Here is a 24,454-nt window from a genome sequence, read left to right on the forward strand (position 1 = left end):
AGTCTTCCACCCGTTCTCCCCGCCCCTCTTCTATTCTCCCTCCTGGAGCGGGCGGCCGGCGGGGTTACCGGAAGTGATGATGCAGGAGGCGATGGAGGGGGCGGGGCTTGGGGGCGGCCGCCGCCGGTGGGCCGCAGATGAAGAGGAGGCGGTGGCAGTGGTGGAAGAAGAGGCGGCGGCGGCGCGGGTAGGGAGCCTGGAAACGCGAGCGGGGATGGTAGGTGGTTTGGACCCGCCGGGCCGCCGTCGTTTCCAGAAAGGGTTTGACTGGAGGAACCTCTGGAGCAGCTGTGAGTTTGGGGGGGGGGTTGAGGAAAAGCGGGGAGCATTGAGAGATGAAGGGGCGGGGGTTGGGTACCTTCGAGAAAAGGGGGTGGAAGAGGAGGAGTGGAAATCAGCTCCTTGTCTGAACTGGTCCCTTCGGAAGAAGACGCTGTGAGGGGAGCCTGTGGCGTGTCAGCCGCTGGGCTCAAGAAAACTTACCTACTGTCCCTGCCTCCCCACCGCCAGCACCCCTCAACCCAGGCCTGGAGTTCTGGGGGCTGGAGTTGCTCTGGAGAGAGTGCAGACTCTGGTCCTATGGCCCGGGTGAGCGCTGTGAGGTAGGAGTCCAAGCGGGAGGAGGTGGGTGAATCTCCAGCTCCCTCCTCCCTCATTTTCCTCCCCACCCCCATCCTTCTCTTTAATCATTAACAGCCCTGGAATTAAGGGGCTCAGACCTGAAGGCCTTTCTATGCACCTTTGCCATAAACGATAACCATCTGTGCCTGAGGTAATGGGGCTGGAAGCTTTGCCTGTATCCTGTATAGGAAGTGGGACGGGGTGACAAACGTATTGTTTTTTTCCATTCCCCTTCACCCCCTATCTTCCCCCATATACACCCCTCGTTTCCACCTCAGTTCTCTGTGGCTAAGTGGTAATCATGTTTTTTTGTTTTGTGTTGTTTTTTTTCCTTTTTGGCACTTGGTACCTTGGTTTACCTCTTTTGAATTTGGTGTTCAGCCTCTATCCCAGATCTTACTGCAAGCTTTGTAATACTTCAGTTACAGGCTGTGTCACGTTGGGAGTACCTCTCCATGCCTGGTAGCTCCAAATTAAGATGAGCGTTTTCTCCTATGAATACTGGAATTCCAAAGCCCTTGCAAGGATTCCTAAATGGCATCATAGCCCAGGAATCAAAGTCTCTTGTTCTAAATACTTTATGTGTGAGGAATTTACATGTTGTCAACTCTTTCCAAAATGATTTGATGTTAGGCTAATTCTGGATTTCTGTGTTTCTCTCCACCCACACTTCATGATGCACTTCAGAGAACAGAAAACCCCATATTACTTTTTTGTTTCTGCAATTGGACAATAGCTCTTTTATCTTTTTCTCCATTTGTGTGTTGGGCACACTAGTCTTCAGTGACACATTTGGCTTGTGCTGATTTCTTACTTATTTAGCTGATTCTTTGTGTATAGATGGACTTAAATGAGAAAATGTGATCTGTTTTGTTTTAAAGAAGAATACAAACAACGGAAAAATTATTTTAAGAAAGCAGAGAATGATTAGAAAGAAGATCTTATTGATGTTCTGTTGGTTTTAAAAAAAATCAAGTAGTGCTCTTTTAGCTTGTCGTAGGAATTTCAGAGTGAAGCGTAATGATTTCTGTTTTGGTATTGATGTTTTCTTTGGAGGTCTTCTGTTGAATGTGGAACTGTGTTTCTGAAGAACTTTAAGAGATAGTGCCTAAATTTTAGGGATCCTTTGATTAGAGTATGTCCATAAATCGTGGCTCTCTATAACTGAGTTTATATGCGTGTTGCTAGAAGAATTATAACGGATCCCATCCTACTCATCAGGGCTTTCAGGCCTGATAATACAATATTTAATGCTTTGATTGTACAAGTAACAGCATGTTTAGATGTTTCACCGAACTGTAACAAAAGAAAAGAGTAAGATTACTGTTCTCACCTTAATTGATTTGGAACCATTGAATAAAAAGTCCAAAATTCATTCATTCAACAAGCATTATTGACTAGCTAGTAAGTGCTAGACATTATTTTGGGCTCTGGATGGATAAAGATGAACGCAAGCATAAGGTCAGAGCTCTCATGGAGCTTATACTGGAGTGTGTGCGGACAGAAGAAATAAGCATGTAAATCAGATTTCGATGAGTGCTGAAGAAAGAGTGATATGACAGAAAGTGTCTGATTGGGATGCAGTTAAGGAAGACCTTTCTGAGGAGGTGACACTTAAGTTGAGCTTTAAATAAAAAGAAGCCAGCCATGCAGATATAGGGGAGGAGCCTTCCAGGTTCAGGGACTAGCTAGTGCAGAAACTGGTGAGACTGACTTTGGCTAGTTCTAGGGCCTGGGAAGAAAGGGGTGGGGTGGAGAGGGTGTAGGGAGGTGAGGGAGAATGGGAAAGGGGAGGCAGTAACAGCCAAAGCATAGTGAGCAAAGAGGAAATGAAAAAGTCTAGGTCAGAGAGGTGGAGGCTGGGCTCAGAATAGGTAGGCAAAATAAGAGTAAGAAGGAAATAGAAAGCGATGCTCCTTTTTGATCAATTCTGTTTCTTTTCCTAGCGTATTATCATTTACTGTTTTGTAGGGACTGTTGGACTATTGCAATAAAAAAAGTCACCCTGCTGAGTGTGGGAGAGGAGGCGGAGCTGCTGTGGTCACCTGGGTCTTTTCTGGCAGATAAATGTCACGCTGTGTTTAGAATTCAATGGAGTGTTAAACTGAGAGCACACTTTTTTTCCTTAGTATTTTGTCTTATATGCTGCTATTTAAAATTGCATAACAAGTACCCTGCATATGTTCTAATATATGAATCCTCCTTTGCTTCCAGCCATGTATGAATTTAGGGTTGAAGATTGGGCAGGTGGTAATAACATATCCCTGTTGGTCTACAAAGATGTCCATCAGGATCTAAGTTTGAAGTTGTTTTTTGTATGGAGGCAGGTTTTATGTTGCAGTATTTCCACTCTGGTCTGCCTGGTGACTAATAACACTCAGCTGAGGTGTAGGTTGGTGCTAAAAGTTCACTCAGTATTACATTAGATAAATGACCATTGTGGGCTCAATCCCACTATGTCGGCATCTTTGGGCTGGCATGTAACCAGGGGATGTAACCTACTTTTGCCTTCTGTTGGGGCCATTCATCTCCAATAGCCAGCCGCTTTTCAGCCTCACCTTGACCAGATTGTCCACTTGAAAAGCCCAATCAGGACTCCTCCTTGATTTGGCCCTCTTCTGCCATGTCACAGTGGGCCGAAACAGAAAGAATACACTGTTTTCTTCTTTTGAACCCTACAACAGTGACTAGTGTGTTCTTTGAGTGAATTGGCTCTTTGAGCCATGCGGTTGAGAGACTTAAATGTTGCTTGGGCTATTTGTAGTAAAGTCGGTATTAGAAATGCTAAATAAAACCCTTTAGTGTTTGGGGAAAAACAAATCAGAAATTGAGGACCTGTCACCTGTTTTAAGTTCTGGTATTTTAGTTGCATTGGTAGATGGATTGTGAGAACTAACTTGAATAGAGCTCGCTGGGCACTCCTGAGGGTAATGAAGGGAGTGGAATAGAGCCTGGTACTGAAGTACTGAATTCCGACTTGAATACAAATGGAAAATCTTGGTTAGCTAGCTAGTGACTAAAGTGAACAGGTAGGACCAGGCAAACAATAGACTCCACTCTCCATACTGCAGGGTAACAAAAAGAATGAAGAACTGATAATGAAATATACATATATTATATATATATACACAGGACTTTGGTCTAAGTTAAAGAATTTTGGACTTTGTATGCTAATGCTGGACTTCAAATGTGCTAGCCAATGGTTTCTTAAGGTGTCCACTATCCATCTTCACTTCAATGGTTTATTATAACGCAAATATGAAAATATCCTGTAGGCTAAAATTTCATCAGCCAGTTTGGAGACTGGTGGCTTTTTTCTAATTTCTGAAAGGGGGTGGGTGGGTAGGAGGGGACTTGAACACAGGGAGAAGCCATTGACTCCTACATTGGCCACTGATTGTGTTTGGGGAAAAAGTCCGCAAATCTAAATGAATTTGGAGTCTTGGAGCTGAGCTGACCTTTTAATATAGGGTACCAGTTGATTTCTTTCTTGAACTTTGGAGGCTTTTGGACACAGTCCTTTGAAAGGTGGGCAACCTGGGGGGCTGGTTGAGTGCCACTTATTCTTGGAGTTGTGGTGTTCTGTATTGCATTAGGTGACTTAAAATTAATCTGATGGCTACTGTTTTGATGTCTGTGCTGCAGTAAGGAGAGTTAATTGTACACTGGCTGCCAGTTGTTTTGAGGTGAAGATGTGGTAACTCAGATTGAAACAAGGGTAATTACTTGGTAACTCCTATTTCCCCAGCTCTTGATAACTTACAATTACCTCTTTGTGTCTGTTTACAGATGTTGATACCAGTGAACCAGGACCAATTCTCCCTAAATGCTGCACAGTGTTCTGAAGCTCTTTGCATAGTGGACCAGGGTGTTTGAGTTAGTGTCTTTCAATTCAAATCTAGTTTCACTGGTTCTGGTGTCAGTTTTTCTAGGTGATGGAAGGTCCTGTTTCTTTTGAGGGAACAAGATTACCATTTAATTAATGAGTGATTACAAACTAGAACTCAGCATATTAATTTAGCAAAATGATGAGAGAGAGGTTTGGAAGTGGCTCAAACTCAAATTCTTTGAAGTCGTGATATGCCAGAAGGAAAAAAATGGGAGGGGGAGAGTCCCAAAGAATCTTCTTTTAGATGTGTGTAAATGAAACTTTATTTAAATACCATACATCGGAATAGGGAAACTCAGTAAGTCACTTCTTGAGGTGGTGATTAGCCCTTGTTGTGGTAAAATAAGCCACCTGTGGCCAATGCTCTGGTACCAACCAGAGTGTATGGAAAGGTAGGCATCATGTTAATGTTGAGGGTGTGGCTTTGCTTGGGACTGTCCTGTGAGCTGTGCTGTGTTGTTGGGTTTTGGGCTGAATTGCAGCATGGAAGCTTAGATTGCATAGGTTTAGGAAACATCATCTATGTTCCTGTTTTGCCCTGCTGGAGGTCTCAGCTTGAGGATCTGGGGACTGGGAATAATTCTGTCACTGAGGCTTGTAAATCCAGGCCAGATATGATGACTTACAGAGGATCTTGGATAGCAACCCTTGCCGGACTTCTCATTTTTTTGGAGAGCGTTTAGCATCTTTTGTAGCCATTGTCCCAGTCTCTGCCTGTCATTCCAGGAGACAGTGTGCCGGAAAGACTTGCCCCCTTATTTTATTATTTGTTAATAGATTGCTTCCATCCTAACAGGACTACAAAGTTTGGTTATAGCTTTTAGCTCTTGTTGGTTGATGAAGGGTTTGGACTCTGCGGTGTCTGCTTTAGGTGGGTTGGTGTGTGATCTGTAATTCTGATTCTGAACAAGACTCAAGTCATAGCATTTACTATATTGGCTGCAGTTCATTCCTCTCCCTTCAGTTTAGGAAGGAGCAGGAAAGGAAAAAGACCCTCAAGGAACCTTAGAATATCTGATGTGGTGTGTTTTCAAATTGGGCTATATGGAACCTTAGAATATCTGATGTGGTGTGTTTTCAAATTGGGCTATATGGAACCCTCTTGCAGGTCATTGCTGGAGTACATTGTGGTGGAATAAGGGGGTTTTGCTGTCTTCCCATTTCACCCTACTGTGCTTCACTCTGAAAGTTAACTTTAATCTTCCCTAGAAGATTTCAATCAAACAAAATGTTCTGAGGCCAAAAACAGGTTGAAAAGTAGTGATTTAGTAGGGAAATGGGAATCTAGAAAGGTTATAATAAAGTTGCTTGAAGTTACAGAGCAAAGTACTGGCAGCTACAGGACTAGAATCGGGTCTTCTCTGTACTAATTTTGTTTTCTCATTTACACTGCCTCATATGTGTCCTTGTAGGCACTTTGTTTGAGTTTAATTGGAATCCTTGCTGTTTGGTCTTCCATATATCCTTGGCCTTTTACTCAAATGTTTTGTCACAAACTGCTGTTCTTTCAGAGAACAGTCCTTATAACCACCTTTGAAGCATATGCGAAATGAGGTTATAAATGAGTAATGACACTAGTTAGTCTTAAATCCTCAGAAATTCAAATAGGAGTTGAGGCTTTATCACTCTAATTTCTTTAGATAAGTTAGTGGGCATGTGGTAGAGAATACCTATGCAAAATGCTGAACTGATTACTTCCTTTTCCTAGTGACCTGCCCTGGAATCTGAACCGGAGAACTTGGGTATATCCATTGATAAAGCAGTTTTAGAATAGCTCTGGGAAATAACCGTAATGGCCACTCCCTCCCTTATTTATTTATTTGGTGAAGCAAATTTGTTTTCATTTAAACTATTGCTTTATATCTACTTGATAATTACCTAGTGGCTGCTCTTCTTTTTTTTTTTTTTTAAGATTGGGGGGGGGGAAGGGCAGAGAGAGGGAGAGAGAATCCCAAGTGGACTCCCTGCTGAGTGCAGAGCCAGACATGGGGCTCGATCTCTTGACCCTGAGATCATGACCTGAGCTGCAATTAAGATGCTTAACTGAACCACACAGGTGTCCCAGCTAGCGGCTGCTCTTTATGTAAAAAAAAATTTTTTTTAAGATTTATTTATTTACTTGAGAGAGAAAACATGTGCCTGTGTGTGTGCACAAGTGGGGAGAGGGTGGGGGAGAGAATCTTCAAGCAGACTCCCCACTGAGCGTGCTGCAGCTTATTCTCACGACCCATGAGATCATGACAGCTGAAAGCAAGAGTCAGACACTTAACCGACTGAGCCATCCAAGCGCCCCAACTAGCGACTGCTCTTTAAACAGAAGGAGAAGGTTAGTGGTACCACTGCAGTGAGGGTGCTGGCACTTTAGTAGCATGGGTTCTAGGATTGTGAACATGCTGGAAGTCCCAGGTCTTCAGAGGAGACATTTTTTTCAGTTTCAATGACATTTTCTTTCTTCTGAGTGGAATTCAAGAGCAAGAAGTGATAGAACGAATGCTGTGTGTCCATTTTTAAGAATGTTTCTATGGTTCTTTTACTCCTGGTAAATTAGTTTTTTTTTGAAATAACTAGTCACTGGTTCAGTCATTTACTCAAAACAGTTTGCTTGGGGGTTTCCTAACATTTTATGTAAGAGAAAAGTCTAAAGACTTCTAAAGGCATTTAGATAGGTAGGTTCAGTTGTTGGGGAGGAGGATGTATAGGAGGGTGGGGGTGGTATTATGGGCTGGGTATATAGGGTGAAAAGAAATGCCCATCAGTGATCCAGCTGGGAAAGAGTAGAAACTGTTAACAATGGCACTCGCTGGGGAAGAGTGGGTAGGGAAGGAGCAGGCCCACAAGATTGCCCAACTCCAGGGAACACCGTTCACAAGGAGGGGGTCGGGGGCCTGTGGAGTTGGGTAATCCAGTGGCCCTGACCAGGGCTCTGACCACAAGTGTTCTCTCCCATTCCTGGAAAGTATATTTCTGATGGGGAGGGGTGAATGCAGGGATGCGGTATCTGGTTTGACCAGATTGGTCTTAAAGATTGCTCCTGGAGGTGCTGGCCTAAGTTTTTTGAGATCTCTGTCTCTCTTGATTTTACTTTTGACAAATCAGAAGTTGGTAAACAAGAGGGAATGTGATGTCCCTGGGCGCATTAGAGTTTGGGTAAAAGTACATAATGAAGCAAATACTGGGTAGTGGTGATTGTCATTTAACAATGCCTACTATCCAAAGGGAATAGTTACGTGTAAACTATTGAAGTAATTCCTGATTCTCTCATGGAGACTATAATAAATGTGGAATAAATCACAACTAAAATTATTAAAGAGTAATCTAATTCTTGACTTCACATTTCTACAACATTCCATGTTTTCTTTAGCAGGTCAATTTAGTTCATAAGTCTTTTCTTCTTTTTTTTTTTTTAAGATTTTATTTATTTGACAGAGATAGAGACAGCTAGTGAGAGAGGGAACACAAGCAGGGGGAGTGGGAGAGGAAGAAGCAGGCTCCCAGCAGAGGAGCCCGATGTGGAGCTCTATCCCAGAACGCCGGGATCACGCCCTGAGCTGAAGGCAGACGCTAAGGCAGACGCTTAACGACTGAGCCACCCAGGTGCCCCCATAAGTCTTTTCTTTTAAAAAAGAAATTTTATTCTGCCAGGTACTTGTGGATCTGTCCATAGGGCCAGATTTCCTACTACTCACTTTGAAAATGGCAAGCAGTGCTCTAAATTGGTGACAGCTGTAGATTTAATGATTAGATCAAGCCGGGACGTGGCTTCTGAGCCACCAGTTTAATTGGTTTTAATGTGGACCTCTTTTTCTGAGGTTATTAATTATGTTGTTCCAACAACAATTCTCTGACACCACCTAAGTGCCCAACAATTCAATTCTGATACACACTGCCTGGAGTTAGTGCATACCCCCCAAGTTAATGACTTACTGTCATAAGATTGCCCCACTTTAGATACCAGCCACAAGTATCAGTAGCCCCAAGGTACTGCACTTCTGCCTGGCAGACTACAGATTCAGGGTTCATCACAACCACCCTCCCCCAAGTTCAGTAATTTCCAGAACATACGACTCACAGAACTGGGGAAAGTGTATTTAGGATTATAGTTTCATTATAAAGGATACAACTTAGGGACAGCCCATTGGAAGAGAGCATAGGACAAGCTCTGAATTGGCACAGCTTCCATGTCCCCTCTGGGCATGCCAGGCTCCCAGCACATCATTGTGTTGACCAACCCTGGAGCTCCTCTAGCCTGGTTTTAGTTTCAGCTGAGGCTCCTTTATGTAGACATAATTGATCCAATCATTGGCCTGGTAAGTAAACTCCAGCCACCCTCCTTTCCCCTGTGGTCTGGAGATGGGACTAAAAGTTCCAACCTTCTAATCAAGTGCCTGGTCTTTCTGGTGTGGCCAGCCTCTGTCTTGAAGCTAAGGGACTGCCTTTAGTCACCTCATTAGCATAAACATCAGTGTGGTCCAGCAGGGGATCCTTATGAATAACAAAGAGCACTTCCATCAGGACACACCAGGAGTTTTAGGGGTGACACAAACTGGAGACAGAGACCATATAATTTTTTCCCCCAAATGGATTTCTTACTATACCACATTAATACTCCAGCTTTGCGTCCCATGAATAGTAATGGAATAAGGCTACCTTAACTTGATTTAGGTGATAAGTAACAATATGCATTTACTGTTAATTTGATGGAGTTTTTTGTTAAGAAAGTGCAAATTGAATAGCTTCGGATTACAAGAGAAATTCGTCCCTCAGTCACTATGAAATGGCATTCCCAGAGTGTGTTACAGTTTCTTGAACTTCACAGATGCTCTCGCTCTAGACTTCCCTAGTGCAAAAAAAGTGAGCTCACTTAATAAGACATCAAGTATATGGAATTCATGTTTCCTTTCAGTGTGACTTTAAAAAGAAAGTGCACTGGTTAAGAGCATCAGCCTAGTCAGTCTGGGTTTGAGTCTGAGCTTTACCACCTACTTACAGTTTGATCTTGGATGAACTGCTTAACATCTCTAAGTCTCATTTTTATCTTCATGTATAACGGGAGTATAATCACAGTAAATAGTTGTGAGGATTCAATAAGACGGTCCATTTGAAGGATATGGCACAGTGCCTGGCATATATATAAACATCTAAGAACATCAGCTATTATTAGCTACCTGCATACATAGCTAATCTCACCTGGGTTGGTAACGCCCAAGGGCTCAGGAACTCTACCATTTTACTTTTGGAGGGGGATGGATGAGACAGTGTATAAACATTGCTGGCACACAATAAACACAGGTTATCTATCACTTGAAAATAAAACCTGCTCTGGGTATCTGGGAAGTATAGGAGTGACTCTGTAATGGAAACTTCCAGCCTGTTTCCAGAGCTGGCCTAAAATCAAGAGATGGAAAATCTTCCTGAAACTCTAGAGCATGCATGAGCAATGGGGACCGGGGCTCTGTAGCAAAGGTACTGTTGAACCAAAAAAATGGGAAACTGATCCAAGAGACATTTTTATCTTTTGCACTATACCTTGAGTTTTGTTGAGTTGGGCAAAACTACATGAGACTTTGGGAAGAAAACCACAAATTTATTTTAGCCGATCCAGAAAACCTTTGAGAGTCAGCTGGCGAGTTGTGTGTGTGCTGCTCAGAGAAAGTGAAAAGCCCAGATATACTGGTAAAGGGCTTACCAGCTGCTTGAGGTTCACTTGTTGGTGAACTCCCCCAAGGCCGGTTTCTAATTCTTCCTGTTGCTCACCCATCTCCAGATGGTGGGACCACTACTGGACTAAGTCTAGATTCTAGTCTGGCCTCTGCCACCAGTTACTGTGTTTCTTTGGGCAAGTTACAGCCCGTCTTTGAGTCTGTTTCCTTAACTGTGACATAGGATTTGAGACTAAATCACTGTTTCTCAAAGTGTGGCTTTGGTTACATTTTTAGTGTATCTGCTGCTGAAATGAGCATTCAAGAGTGTTTTTTGTACTATTGATGGTACATATGATTTTCACTGGTACATGGATGAGTCCCTTTTGTTTACTGGTTCTATATTTTAATGTGTATTAATGAAAACATAACTAGCACGTCAGATCTTTGTCTTCACGGAGGTGTTGCTTACAATGACGTTAAAGTGGATGTGATTTTTTTCTTGAAGCTTTTAAGAAAAATATTGGAGCAATAGTTGGAATGGTAAATGGATATGTAAGATCATAAAGGTTGTCTAGAAAAGGCTGAAATTTGAAGTTTCTAAGGTTCAGTAATTCTGCTGCTGTGCCACACCTGCATGAAGTCCTGTGGTGATGGACATGGTAGAGAAGGTCCAAATCTGGGTGGATTTAAACACTTGCATCATTCAAGCAAATTGACAACTTTCTATTTCTGCATTCATGGTGAAGATACCCATAAGTAAGTTGTGTGGAATTTAAAATAGTGTGGATATTAGTGGTAATGGCTTTTTTAAAAGAATACAAAATGAGTAGTATTGCTTCCTCTTTCACCCTAAGCAGTTTTCCCCCGCAACGTGGATTGATCTTTTGTTCCTTTCACTCTTTGGGGTTGGGACTCCCCATGGAAGCAGCTAGGGCTCTGACTTGTTCTGTTGGGGAGAGAGAAAATGCCAATTCTCTCTCTCTCTCTCTCTCTCTTTCTCTCTCTCTCGTTTGGCCATCCCTCTCTCTTGAATGCACGCCCCTGCATGTATTCTAGGCTCTGGAAGGCTGGGGCTCTGCCCTATCTCAATGTCTGGTATGTTACTTTTTGCTGGTAACTTCTTTAAAGGTACAGTGTGACACATGCCCCAAAATGAAGTTAAACACTGAGGCAAACTATTTAAAATTTCATTTCACAGGACGCCTGGGTGGCCCAGTTGGTTAAGTGTCTGCCTTCAGCTCAGGTCATGATCCCAGGACCCTAGGATTGAGTCCCACATCGGGCTCCTTGCTCAGCGGGGATCCTGCTTCTCCCTCTGCCTGCAGCTCCCCCTGCTTGTGTGTGTGCACACTCTGTCTCTCTGTCTGACAAATAAATAAAATCTTAAAAAATAATAAAATAAAATTTTCATTTCACTTTCTGTCATATTGCGCATGACTCAATATAGTAGGGGTCTTGGGAAGTTAAATGAACAGTGGTAGAAATGAAACAAAACTATTGTAGGAGGTGCTTTCTTTTTAAGTAAAACCCCAGAATAAAACTGAAATCTTGATTGCATAAGAGGAGCCAAGAAAGTTGCTTTCAGATGTAGTCTATGGTTACTTGAGGGCTTTTTTTTTTTTTTTTAACTTTAATTACCTGTGTTCCCTTGACATTTTCTGTGTATCTTCACACTGTCATCTTTCATTATCTACTTTGGTTGTTGGCCTGTATTCTGCAAGTGATTTTGTTCTATAATTACTTCAGCATAAAGGCCCATGCATCTGGTATAGCTCCGTATAATAAATTGTTTAATGTTTCAAATTATAATTTTAAAAAATTGTTATAAAGATGGTTCCACGTCTATTATCTTTCTGTGCCGTGTGTTATGTAGTCAGGATGAGGTCAAAATAGAGCAAAATGGTGACAGGGATATATCCCAAGATTATTTTTCTCCTTCATTTATTTAATACAGTGTTTCTACTTGCTTTCATAATGAGAAACTCTCAGATGTTTCCCAACTGAGGTGAAATCTAATGTTCCAAGCCACAAGCTCTCTTACTTTGTAAATTTTGGTTTTGTCATTCATACTGTGTTGTCTCCTGAGAGAAGTGGTGACTTGTGGTATTTGGCACGTTGGGAAAGGGCAGAAGCTTTACTCAGGCCTATATTTTGCAGTATTAAAAAATCTCTTTTCCCACCAAAATCTGTTTCATGACATGTATGACATTCATCCTTTGTGCGGATTCACAAGGCCCCACCTTACTCAGAGTAGGTATCTTCCAGAGTCCATTTCCCTTGGCGCAGAGTTCAGTCATTATTTATAGATAACTGCTGATGAGTCTGGGGAAATTCTGAAAGGGGCTGGAGGGGTTTTGTAATATTTGCCCTTGGTCTCTAGACTAGGGTTTGCAAAGCTAGAGTGGGGTTGTTTATTTCCTTCTCTTCTTGGAAAATTGCCATTGGATCAATGAGTCTTGGTTAAGATTTCTTGTGGGTGGTTGAGTCGTTGGGTCTTTTAAGATGAGAGCCACATGAAAGACTGTTCTTTCCCAGTCATACAAATAATTATCTCCATGGTAGGATAATCTTCACAGAAGTGTAAGCGTTCAAGACCACACATTTAAAAAGATAAAATGTAGTTTAGAGTCAGAATGAAAGATGTACAAACATAGTGGTAGAGTTCAAAACCTTTTCAAGCCTTCCTTCCATGTTTCCAGCACTTATTAGAGTAAGACCCCTTTGGTCGTCTCATGGTAGACTAACATTTTAATTCTTGTAGGAAACTTGAGCTTTCATGGTAACTTCAAGTAAAAAAATAAAAATGTGTAATCAAAGACTTTAACTCTGAACTTTAAAGCTCCCTAGTCAAAGAACCAGAATTGCTTAGTTTGTCAGGGCATGTGCTTTTTCTAAGTTTCCATCTCAAAACCATTGCCTGGCTTAGCAGAAAGAGATAATACAATGTTATGCAACAGGTAAAAAAATCTTTCCAGTTGCCTTTTCCCCATTTGGAAGGATACAGTTTTTCCTTCCCTCTGAGTAGTTTGGCCTAAGTTCCTCCTCTTTCTGATTCGTAGCTTTACTATTTGCATACAATGCATAAGTTGACTCACTCAACACCAAGTTCTGCAGGTCTCCAGCATTTAGTGCTTGTGACTCAGCCTGCTTAAGCAAAAGAGCTTTTGATTACAATAGCAGCTTAACAACAAAACTTTTAAAAACACCCTTTTAATAGCACTCTCGATTTCCAAACAGGTACAAGATATTTTCTAAGAAGAACCAGCCTCCGTAGTTTTCACATTAGATGTATTTGAGCAGGGGACCAGCTTTCCCAGACAGCGCATGGATCATTCATTCATAGGGAACTTCTGAAACTCAAAACTAGTATTGTAAGCTAGAAAAATTTGGCCTTCAGATTTGATGCTTTCACCATTGTATTCAAAATGAAGTGTGTGTAGTCTGAATTTTTCTTAAGGACTGACCCTGGGATTGGATACACAGTGTTTCAGGAAAAATGTGTTTAGGGGTTGCCAGCTATTCATGCCAATACATTTGAGTGCCTTTTGTGGATCTTGTTCTTAAGGCCCTTACGATTTGGCAAGAAAACAGACATCAGAACAATTAGAAACTTGTAAAATCAGCGCCAGAAAATACCAGTGCTATAGATGAAGATGTGAGGGGTGGGGCAGGGAGACTCTAGGTCAGCTTGAAGGAGACAAGAGAGGAGTTCTGTGGGAGGTAAGATCTCAGCTGGGCTCGAAAGACACAGACTAGAGAGTGAGGTGGCATTCCAAGTTGAGGTAATAGTATGTGTAGAACTACAGAAGCATAAGAAGCCATGGCATTTGGGGGAATGACAGGTGTTTCAGTGTGCCTGAGGGACATGGAATGAAGGGGATGGGGAGAATGACAGTGGTTGAGACCAGACTCCGAAGGGCTTTCTTTGTATGTCTTGCTGAGTTTGGATTATCTTTTGTAGGTGAAGGGGAACTACTAAATAATTTTGAGTAGGGACGTGGCGTACTCACATGGCGTGTGTGTGTGTGTGTGTGTGTGTGTGTGTGTGTGTGTGTGTGTGTGTGAGTGAGATCATTCCAGCGATAGCATGAAAGAGGCTGGAGGGAGCAATCCCAGAAGTAGGGAAGCTATTTGTGAGCGTGCTGCAGTAAAGATGTCAGGGGCCTGAACTGTAGAATTACTGAGGACGGGTAGATACTCAGAAGTAAGAATTTACAAAGTCTGGCTTAATCTGATAAAACTTCATTGCTTACATGTCCCACATGGGTCAGTAGCCTGAAGGGTGCCCTGTTCCATACAGTCACTTAGAGACCCAGGCTGATGAAGATCCCACTGTTGTGTATTGTCTTGGTCACCATGGCAGGGTGGGCTGTCACATGCCAGCTCTGTGCTTAGGCTCAGCAACAATAAGAATCACATCTGCCTATAGCTCATTGGCCAGAAATAGACACATTTCCCCACCTCACTGAAAAGAGGCTGGGAAATTGGGGGAACAGATGGACTGTTTGTGAGCTTCTTTGTGCCACAGTGTAGGGATTTGAGTGAGGTGGTTTTTTCCTGAGATTATTTCTTCATCAGTCTATCAGTAGACCAGTCTCATAGGGCAGACGTGGGGATTAACTGCTATCATGACTCTGCAATGCCTAGTTTTGTGTCTGGCACAATAAGGCTGTTGGAGGAAACCCTTAAGTTTGATCTTGAGATGGAGATTTTCTCACTATGGGTAACATCTAATTAGTGGGTTATAACCAACGATTAAAAACCAAACTAAAGAAAAGAAATAGCATAAATTAGAGTGAATCCTAGAAATGAGGGTAAATACTGCTTCATGAAACTTTTGAGTTATACATGTATTTACATTTGTGTATTTGGTCAGGAAGTAAAGTGTTACTTCTCACTGAAGGCTGCGCTTAAAGTTTGGAAGATGCTGGACTAGATAAAGCCTTATACATACCAAACAAAAAACTACTCATATTTTACTTTTAAAAATTTTGGGGGGGGGGCACCTGGGTGGCTCAGTCAGTTAAGCATCTGCCTTCCGTTCATTAAGGTGTGGTCTCAGGGTCCTGGGATCGAACCCCCCCATCTAGCTCCCTGCTCAGTGGGGAGTCTGCTTCTCCTTCTCCTTCTGCCTCGTCCTGCCTCCCCCCTTGTGCTTGCTCTCTGTCTCAAATAAATAAAAAAAAAAAATCTTAAAAAAAACTTTTTTTAAAGATTTTATTTTTAAGTAATCTCTACACCCAGCGTGGGTGGGGCTCAAACTTACAACGCCCAATATCAAGAGTCGCATGCCTGGCCAGGCTCCCCAAAAAACTACTCTATTTAATGTTTTTTTGAAAGAAGCAGCTTAAATTTTCATATTTTTAAAAGAGTGAATTTGAAAAGCAGTATCTTTAATTATGAGAAAGATTAGAACATGGGTTTGAACTTTAGCTTTGTCACTCGCTAGCTGTTTGTCATTAGGCAAGTTACTGGTACTGTCTGTACCTTAGTTTTCTCAGGTGATGATAATACTTACCTCATAGGGATATGATTGTTGGATTAGTTCATACGTCTAAAAATGTTTTGAAATTGGTGGACAGTGCGTTGTATGTAGGCATTTGTGGACGTGATTGTGTAAAAGTGGTTCATCCGTGCATGTAGCTAGATTTGTGCAATGCACTTGGTACATAGTAGGTGCTTATTTTACATTTGATTCTTTTTCTTTTTCTTTCTTTCTTTTTTTTTTTAAGATTTTATTTATTTATTCGACAGAGATAGAGACAGCCAGCGAGAGAGGGAACACAAGCAGGGGGAGTGGGAGAGGAAGAAGCAGGCTCATAGCAGAGGAGCCTGATGTGGGGCTCGATCCCATAACGCCGGGATCACGCCCTGAGCCGAAGGCAGACGCTTTAACCGCTGTGCCACCCAGGCGCCCCGATTCTTTTTCTAAATATTTATTTATTTTAGAGAGAGAGAGAGAGAGAGTCCATGCACGGGAAGGGGCAGAGGGAGAGGGAGAGAATCTCCAACAGACTCCCTGCTGAGCACGAGCCCAAAGTGGGACAGTCTCATTACCCTGAGGTCTGACCTGAGCTGAAATCAAGAGTTGGATGCTTAACCGACTGAGCTGCCCAGGTGTCCCTACATTTGCTTCTTTAGAAAATGTTTTTCAGGTGCCAGTTAGCCCTTTTCACGTTACCATATGCATTCCGTGCCTTCTTGGAACTCATAACATAATAACATCCTTTCTCTTCTGTGGACTTGTTATTTTTGACCACCTGTTTGGGAGCCATGAATGTTTATGTTCCAGAGGAGTAAAGGATATATGATGTATTCAAGCCTTGACTGCATAATAGAAATAACAAATTGTCTATTATAATAAGGTGTTATAATAGACAGTTCTTAAAAAATTCAGTCAGAAGAACTTGGGGAGGAACCAATGAAATACTTTCTGGTTTTTTTTATCTATTTATTTATTTATTTTAAAGATTTTATTTATTTGAGAGAGAAGGAGCGAGAGAGAGAGAGAACATGAGCAGCGGGGAAGGGCAGAGAGAGAGGGAGAAGCAGACTCCCTGCTGAGCAGGGAGCCGGGCATGGGGCTCATGGATCACAACCCAAGACGAAGGCAGACACTTAACTGACTGAGCCACCCAGGTGCCCCTACTTTCTGGTTGTTTTTTGTTTTTGTTTTGTTTTTTTTAACTTTTCTTTTATTTTTAAGATTTTATTTATTTATTTGAGAGAGACAGAGAGATCATGAGTGGGGTGATGGGTAGAAGGAGAGGGAGAAGCAGACTCCCTACTGAGCAGGGAGCCCAATGAGAGGCTCAGTCCCAGGATGCTGGGATCATGACCTGAGCTGAAGGCAAATGCTTAACCAACTGAGCCACCCAGGTGCCCCCACTTTCTGGTTTTTAAAAAAATGCTTTGGCCTGGAAAAAACAAGTATCAAAGTTGTCTTTAAGATTGTTAGGTTGACTTCTGCAATGAGTCGCTGGTGTCAGCAGAGTGATGAGCAGTGAGAGACGTGCTGTACCATTCGAAGGGCTTTGGTGGGTAATGACTGTTTCATTTGGATAAGCCAGTTGGTGATACTGAGTAAGTAGTGCCCTGGGTGAATAGGAGTTAATCCTGGCTGCCTGGCAGAAGTGGATTTGTTATATAATTTGTGGCACCCAGAAGCCCTTTGGGGAGGTCTTTATTGTCTTATTATCAAGAAGTATACATCTAGGCCTGAAGATTAATTCTCATTGCTCTCATCTAGTTCCACCAGAGTGGTTCTCATAACTGAAAGGGTAGCAACTTGCTGTTAAATGCCTGCACTTGGTTTTTGCTTTGACACAAAGGTATGTTAATCAAGAATGGGTATTAGAAATCCAGAAATGTTTCAGTTCGTGATTTATTAATAGTTTAGAGGGTTTTTTTTCTTGTTAAACTGATTTAACTTTTGAAAAATGAGTCATATTCAGGGTTTCGAACATTTCCTCTTTGAATAGCCTCAAAAAACGTTTATTAACGTTTCTGTCTTGTAATTGCTGCTGCAGTTCATTTGTGTCAGTCCTGTCACAGCTAAAACAAACACGGGAGTGTCAGATTGGCTTTCCATCATCTGACACAAGCGGACTCCTTCACCCCTAGTACTGGTGGATATCCACTGTTAACAAGCATGTACTATTTTTTATGACTCACTGAGAAGTCATGTGGTGGTGTGAGCCCCGTCCTCAGCGACCAGCACTTAAACTTGTAATTTTCAATGTATTGTGTTAAAACAAATTTCTAATTCTGGCTATTTTTCTCTTCAATTCTAGACCTAAAATTGGAAGCTCTATTCTTATAAAACACTCTCCTAGAAAAGTCGCCGGTGTTGCTACCCAAATATCATAACTGGGCCCGGGGGCGGAGAGAGCAAAAGCTAGCTGTTTCACATGGTTAAGCAGAATGTGTGGGTTGGCCTGCCAGCCCGCGGAGGTGGAATCTGCCCTTTGCTTTCTTGGCAAGTGCATGTGGCTTTGAAGGCCCTGATTAGGACTTTAGTTCTTGGCCTTTTCTTGCTGTCATATAAAACATAGTCCATTGTCCCCTGTGGTTCCAGAGAGTTGGAGGGCCTTGTCGGTCCACGTCTCTTATTATCTTCGATGAGGTGCATGCTTCAGCCCTCAGTTAAAAGCCACTCCGTCATCAGTCAGATTTTAGAAAATATAACACTGGAATAGAAATATAAAGCTGGCTGTGAGTCCTTCGTGTTCAGTATGCAGTATTCAGAAAAAACTGCTGGGTTTTGCCCTTGCATCTCCCAGCACCTTAAATGTATGATGCCTTAGTTGATTGAGGTAGAGAAGAGGTGCTTCAGAGCAGCACCTGAAGGCTTCTCATTGGAGTTCACCTGATTGGCAAACCCCTGGAGCTTCCTAGAGTGCTGCGGGCCATGGCTTGAATGAACTCTGTGGACTTTCTCCCTTGCTAAGAGGAGAGGCTGGAGTGATAGCCATCATTAATCTGAAATTTTTCCAAGGGACTGGGGTGCACGTCAAAAAGAGGCACGACAGGATGAACATGTTCCCGTTTCAGCTTTAACTTTGGCTCTTGCAGGTTTTGAGGCGAAAATTAGCTTGTGGCCCGCAGAGAGATGGAGGGGTATATGCTGGCCGAGTTTGTATCACATTATCTGAGAACCGATGAGGTAGAGAGAGAGTGGAACAAGGAGACACTTCCTACTTTCTCTTCTCTCTGAAGGTAGAGGAGTGCTGGGAGGAGAGGAGTCCAGGAAGCTGGACCTTAGGAAGCAGCTCTGCAGAGGTGAAGTTAAGTTCTACGTCCTTAGGGCTCAACCCCCTTTATTGCTGAGTATTTGGTAATGTCATCATGTAAGTAGAATTGGTATAAATGGCTACCAGTTATTGAGTACTAACTTGTGCTAGGGACGGCGCTTAGTAGGTTGGACTTACCACTTATTCAGTCATGAGTTAGTACATTTCACGTACACAGGCTAGTGCCTTGTACAGAAGTGCTCAGTAAATAACAGTGATTATTATTCACTCAACACATATTTACCTGACACTTGCTTATGTGACATAGCTTAGGTGCACAAAGAGGTGAATAAGATAAAATCCCGGCTCCTGTGGCACTTTCCTTCCAGTAGTGGGAGCAGACAATAAGTAGGTTAACAAGAATTTCAGAGGGTGAAATGTGCTGAGAAGAAATGAAATAGTGTGCTGGACCCGAGTGAGATGGTACTTGGTCGGCCAGGGAGCACCTCTCAGCATTCTAACAGAGACCCATCTGATGGGAAGGAGCCATTTATGCTTCACTGTGACCCTTTGATTTTCCCAGTTTTCTGGTTGGAAAACTGAGGCACATGTGATTAAGTATCGCTGGAGAGCAGATAGAGCCGAGCTGTACACACGCACTCATCTGCATGCAGAGCGCGTCCTGCCCTTCTCGGAAGGGATGAGGCTCTACTGGGGCAGCTGCAGTAGCTGCAATGGCTGCAGCTGGGTTATGAGTGAAGGAAATGAACGTGGTTGCAGTGTAGGTAAAACCCGGATACATTTCAGAAGAGTTAACATGTAATTTCATAGACCCCAATCATTGGATGCAGAATTTGAGTGTATGAGTGAGTGCATGTAAGTACAGTTTATTCTGGGTCCAAAGCTATCCTTAGATTTTCAAGGATACCGATGACCAAAAGTGATTATGGTGCTGCTGCTTAATTTTTAGAATTTCTCGTAATCGGTTTTATGAAAATAGGGCCTAGCTGTTAGGGCTGTTAGGGCAGAATTGGATAGCACTGCAATGGCCATTTGGTGGCAGCAATTTTGGGAGGTCAGTATGGGCAGGAAGTGAGTAGGAATGGGGCTGGAATCATCAGATGTCGGTCTTTGCCAAGCCCCTAGGACCCTGTTGCCAGCCATCAGGCATAGAGCTCTATTTTGATTTAATTATCTGCTTATCTTTATATGTGTTAATGAACCCTTTGGCCTCGTGCCATATGAGTGCCCGTTTGTGAAATAAGTAACTGTTTGAAATAAAAAAAAGCCCAAACCTTGAGGCCTCAAGTTTCAACCTGCAGGGTATGCATTTCCAATAAAGGCACACAAACACGAGCATTTCCTGTTACAGTTTTTAAAACCTGAATACTTTCTAAATAGGCTCTTCAGTGCTTGAAACCAGAGAGAAATTGTTTCAGCAGTAGTAATTGAAACCGAGAGGGTAGCCAAATTCTGGTCAGATCTGGCCTTTCAGTTTCATAGGATGTGGTTTAGATCAAATACCTGTTTCAGCTGGAAGATTGATCATGTTGTTATTGCACAGAGAAAGACTTCCAGGAGCTCTTGCTTTACAGCTTTTCACGTGATGTCTGAGTGCTGGGAGGAGGTTCCTCCTTGGGAACATGACGATGACAGAACACGCGAACACGACAGAATAAAGCAGCTGTAAGTACTCTGTGGCCTGTCTAGTTGAAGGAGGCCGAAGGTGGTAAAAATTGCAATTGGAAAGGTTCTTTTGCTCATTAGTCATATCAGCTTTTAAATGGCATCTCCGTGGTTCACCCAGTTGCAATAGAATGTTACAGTTTGCTCAAGTTTGGGATTATTGGTCCTGGTGTTCAGCTAAGGGGTGAAATTGTGGCCTAGTCAGTTGGTCCTGGACGATCAGTCAGAGAGCCTAGGCATCAAATCTTCTTTCTTTGCTCTGTGAGTAGAAGATATCTGAGTGACATAGCAGTGTGTTAGTAGGGACTCTTTCTGTTGTGACTGAAAACCTGACATCTGGCTTATGCACAAGAGGAATTCACTGGCTGGCTAACTGTGGAATTGAGGCTTTGATCTGACTTTAGGTAGTACAGTTGGATTCTAGGTGCAAATAATGCCTTCAAAATTCATTTTCTCTTTGTCGCCTGGCAGTGATTTCATTCTTGGGTCCTGCATACATTTGAAGTGAGATCCATATGATAAGGGGCCATTTAATCCTCATGGTGACTCTTTGATAGGCATTACTATTTTCTCTGGTGGCTCTCTCTGGCAGGATGGCTGCAGCGGCTCCAACTTCCTTTACTTTCAGTGCTAAGATTTACTGTCTGCTGAGGTCGCCTGCATATCCCTAACCCAGTCACTGAAGCAGGGGCATGTGAGGCTCAGGTGGGCCTGAGTCACATAGTGCATTGTAAGCCCCACCCAAGTATGTGGCTAAGAGTGAAAACTGGCTAATCCCCTGAGGAAGAGCCTGGGTGCTGGGGAAGCAGACGAGTCTTTGTTGCATGCAGTAATACCATTTGATCCAGTCTGAAGTAAGAAAGCCCATATAATAACTCCACTAAATCCAGCCTATTAACCGTTTCCAGGGATCCCACAGTTCATTTTGAACAAGCCTCTCACACCCTGTAGAAATGTGATTCCTCAGGTTCTGCCGCCTCTGTGGGCCAGATCCTTCTACTCCTCATGCTGAATCTATGGTACAGGGACATTCACGAGGACTGAAGATGGGTGATGGCGGTGGCTGCTGCTGCTTCTGCTACAACTACTTCTTCTTTTTGATGGGGGTGGGGACATGTTGATTTTCTTTTGAAAGAATAATTGGGAAAAGTTAGATGTAATTAAAAGGTGTCCTATGATTAAACCCCCCCCCATTATGTAACAACACCATCTTGGAATCCTTGAAGCCAGAATCATTGGATCTGTCAGCTTTTTGATGTGAGTTACAGTGAAGCAAGTGATCTTTCTTTACCTGTTGCCATTCTCTTTTGGTGGTTTGATATTGTCCCTTAAACACAATGTCTTTATGCTTTTGGTAAGGATTTTTTGCAAGAAGTTGAATTAGTTGGCAGATATCACAAGGTGATGTGGGGAGAAATACACACTCCTGGTACAATATACAAGTTGATGTTACTTCTTTGGAATTGAGATGGAATTTATATATATATATATATATATATATATTATATATATATATACACACACACACACACACAAACACACACACGTATATGTAATTTTTTTGCATATCCTTTGATCTGTTGGTTCAGCTTACAGGATTTTATTCTCAGGAAATAATGATAAGTGTGCTGAGTTTTAAGTGCATGTTGTTTATTATCAGAGGAATGATATTTATAATAGTGAACTATTGGAAGCAAGCTAAATGTCCAGCAATAAGAGACTAAATCGACCTGATCTAGTATGGTACTTCTAAGTGGAAGTAAGTAAGTACTTCTTCAGTGGAAGACTTATCTGAAAATTAAATGTCTCTTTTTTTTTTTTTTTTTTTTTTTAGTTTTTTTTNGATTTTATTTACTTATTTGAGAGAGACCATGCACAAGCAGGGGGAGTGGTGGGCAGAGAGGGAGAAGCACGTTCCCTGCTAAGCAGGGAGCCTGTTGTGGGGCTCGATCCCAGGACCCTGAGATCATGACCTGAGCCGAAAGCAGATGCTTAATTGACTGAGCCACCCAGGTGCCCCTGAATATTAAATATGTTTCAAAAGAGAATCCCAACCTTTTTGCACACCCTCTGCAGTACAGCACCGAATTTTTGACAGATTGAATAGTAGTAGACTATGAGTAGTTCATGACATAACTAGTGTATTTGTGGTAGTACCAGTACTACCACTGAATTGCTGCTCTTTATTTTTTTGGGATTTATTTATTTTTTATTTTAGGATTTATTTTTTTTAAGATTTTATTTATTTGAGAGAGAGAGAGAGAGAGAACAAGCAGGGGGTGGGGGAGAGGGAGAAGCAGACTCCCCACTGAGCAGGGAGCCTGATGCGGGACTCGATCCCAGGATCCTGGGATCATGACCTGAGCTGAAGGCAGACTCTTAACTGACTGAGCCACCCAGGCGCCCCAGAATTGCTGCTCTTTAAAAGCATTTTATGAGAGGAGAAGATTTATATGAAAAAATGTTCAATGGAAAAAATTGTGAAATAGAATGTACAATATCAGCTCACTTCTGTTTGAAAGTTCCAAGTGCATAATGTGGACATGCATGTATTTTATGTGTGCCGTTCACATGTGCTTATATAAAAGACTAAGAGGATATACTCAAATATTAATTTTAAGTGGTGGGATACTAGGGGACTTTTTATGCTTCTCTGTATTTTCTAAACTTTACAGAGTAACTATGTAATACTTTGGAATTTGGCAGCTGGAGAGAAAGCTTTAGTGGCCTCACTTCTCTGACCAGTTTACTGATGTGGTTGAAGACAGATAATCTTTTATTGTACAGCTTTTTCTTTTCTCCTTCTTCCTCTTCCCGTCTACTGTGCATTAGCAGTTAGCTTCCATCATGGGCCTCTAGGAAAAACCTGATAATTGTGGCCTTAATGGATTTGGATTTTTTTTTTTTTTAAAGAATTAGCGAACATTTAAGAGATTGATTAGTTACCACATGATGAACCTGAGGCCTTCTTAGAGGAAGTGTGGCTCTAGAAACCACATCTATACATTTGTGGTAATTTTGGTGCCCCTTTAAGACATTTAGATGCAGTCATTTATCATCTTTATATTGGGTTCTTTCCTCATCTTTCAACTCATTTCAGTTTCCTTTTTTGCCTTTATCTTACTTAGGGTCAAAAACCAAAGCTTATCTCCAGTTAACTGTTTTTCAGTCACTTTGTGACTACTGAATTGCTCAGAAGGAGATTGAAAAGTAAACAGTTGATGTGGTAATTGGGTGTTTGAGGACTTATCATCTGCAGTCAGGGAAGCCTCTGGGGGGGCTGGTACCCATGTGCCAACTGAAAGCTGGCATTTGGTGCCTCATTCGTGGTTCACCTTCAGTGGGGCCTACGGAGGCTGTCTCTTAAGAAAGAAAACCAGCAGTAAGCATAGAAGCAGAGATGAAGAATGCAGCAGGCATGCCATTTTTATTCTGGTACCACGGAGCACAGATCCAGGACAGCCCTCGGCTCTTAAACCAGGAAGGAAATGGAAAAAGCTGGAGCAGAAACAAAAAGAGGAGTCAACCTCAAAATCCGGTGCCCCTTAGTGATGCCCGCTTTGCCCATAAGTGGGTAGCCTAACCTGTCCTGATCAGTAGTGACAGCAAAAAAAGATTCCAAGCGTGGGTCAGTAAAATGATACGGCCCTTTTTTGGTTATTTTGAGTCATGTGGGATTAAACATGTAGCTCATTCCTGGAGCTCAGAGACCAAAAATGCTTCATTATTTGGTATTTGGAAACTTTATAGTACATGCGTGTGTTGGCTTGGTTGTATTTGGCAAGTATTATTGGTTCTAGCCAGCCCACACTGGCCTCAGTCCTTGGGCCTCCAACAGGGTGTATGTTTTTGCTCTAGTATATTTGAAGTATGCAAGGTGAGGA

The 24,454-nt window shown here is 42.3% G+C and overlaps 1 protein-coding gene across 8 annotated transcripts in view; it reads left to right on the top strand.

Annotated features, from left to right (window-relative positions):
* The first annotated feature begins 31 nt into the window (after nucleotides 1-31).
* Nucleotides 32-24,454, top strand: part of DCUN1D3 (defective in cullin neddylation 1 domain containing 3) — a 38,549-nt gene continuing 14,126 nt past the window's right edge. For 3 of the 8 annotated variants that reach the window (XM_034670290.1, XM_034670292.1, XM_034670289.1), the window contains exon 1: nucleotides 32-290. The gene's annotated coding sequence lies outside the window, so the exon portion shown is untranslated. Of the gene's footprint in view, nucleotides 291-368; nucleotides 603-18,031; nucleotides 20,571-24,454 lie in introns of those variants that run through there. The other 5 variants (XM_002927592.4, XM_034670288.1, XM_019808314.2 and 2 more) reach the window with 5 other exon arrangements.

Source organism: Ailuropoda melanoleuca, chromosome 10, assembly GCF_002007445.2.
Source record: "Ailuropoda melanoleuca isolate Jingjing chromosome 10, ASM200744v2, whole genome shotgun sequence".
NCBI lineage: Eukaryota > Metazoa > Chordata > Mammalia > Carnivora > Ursidae > Ailuropoda > Ailuropoda melanoleuca.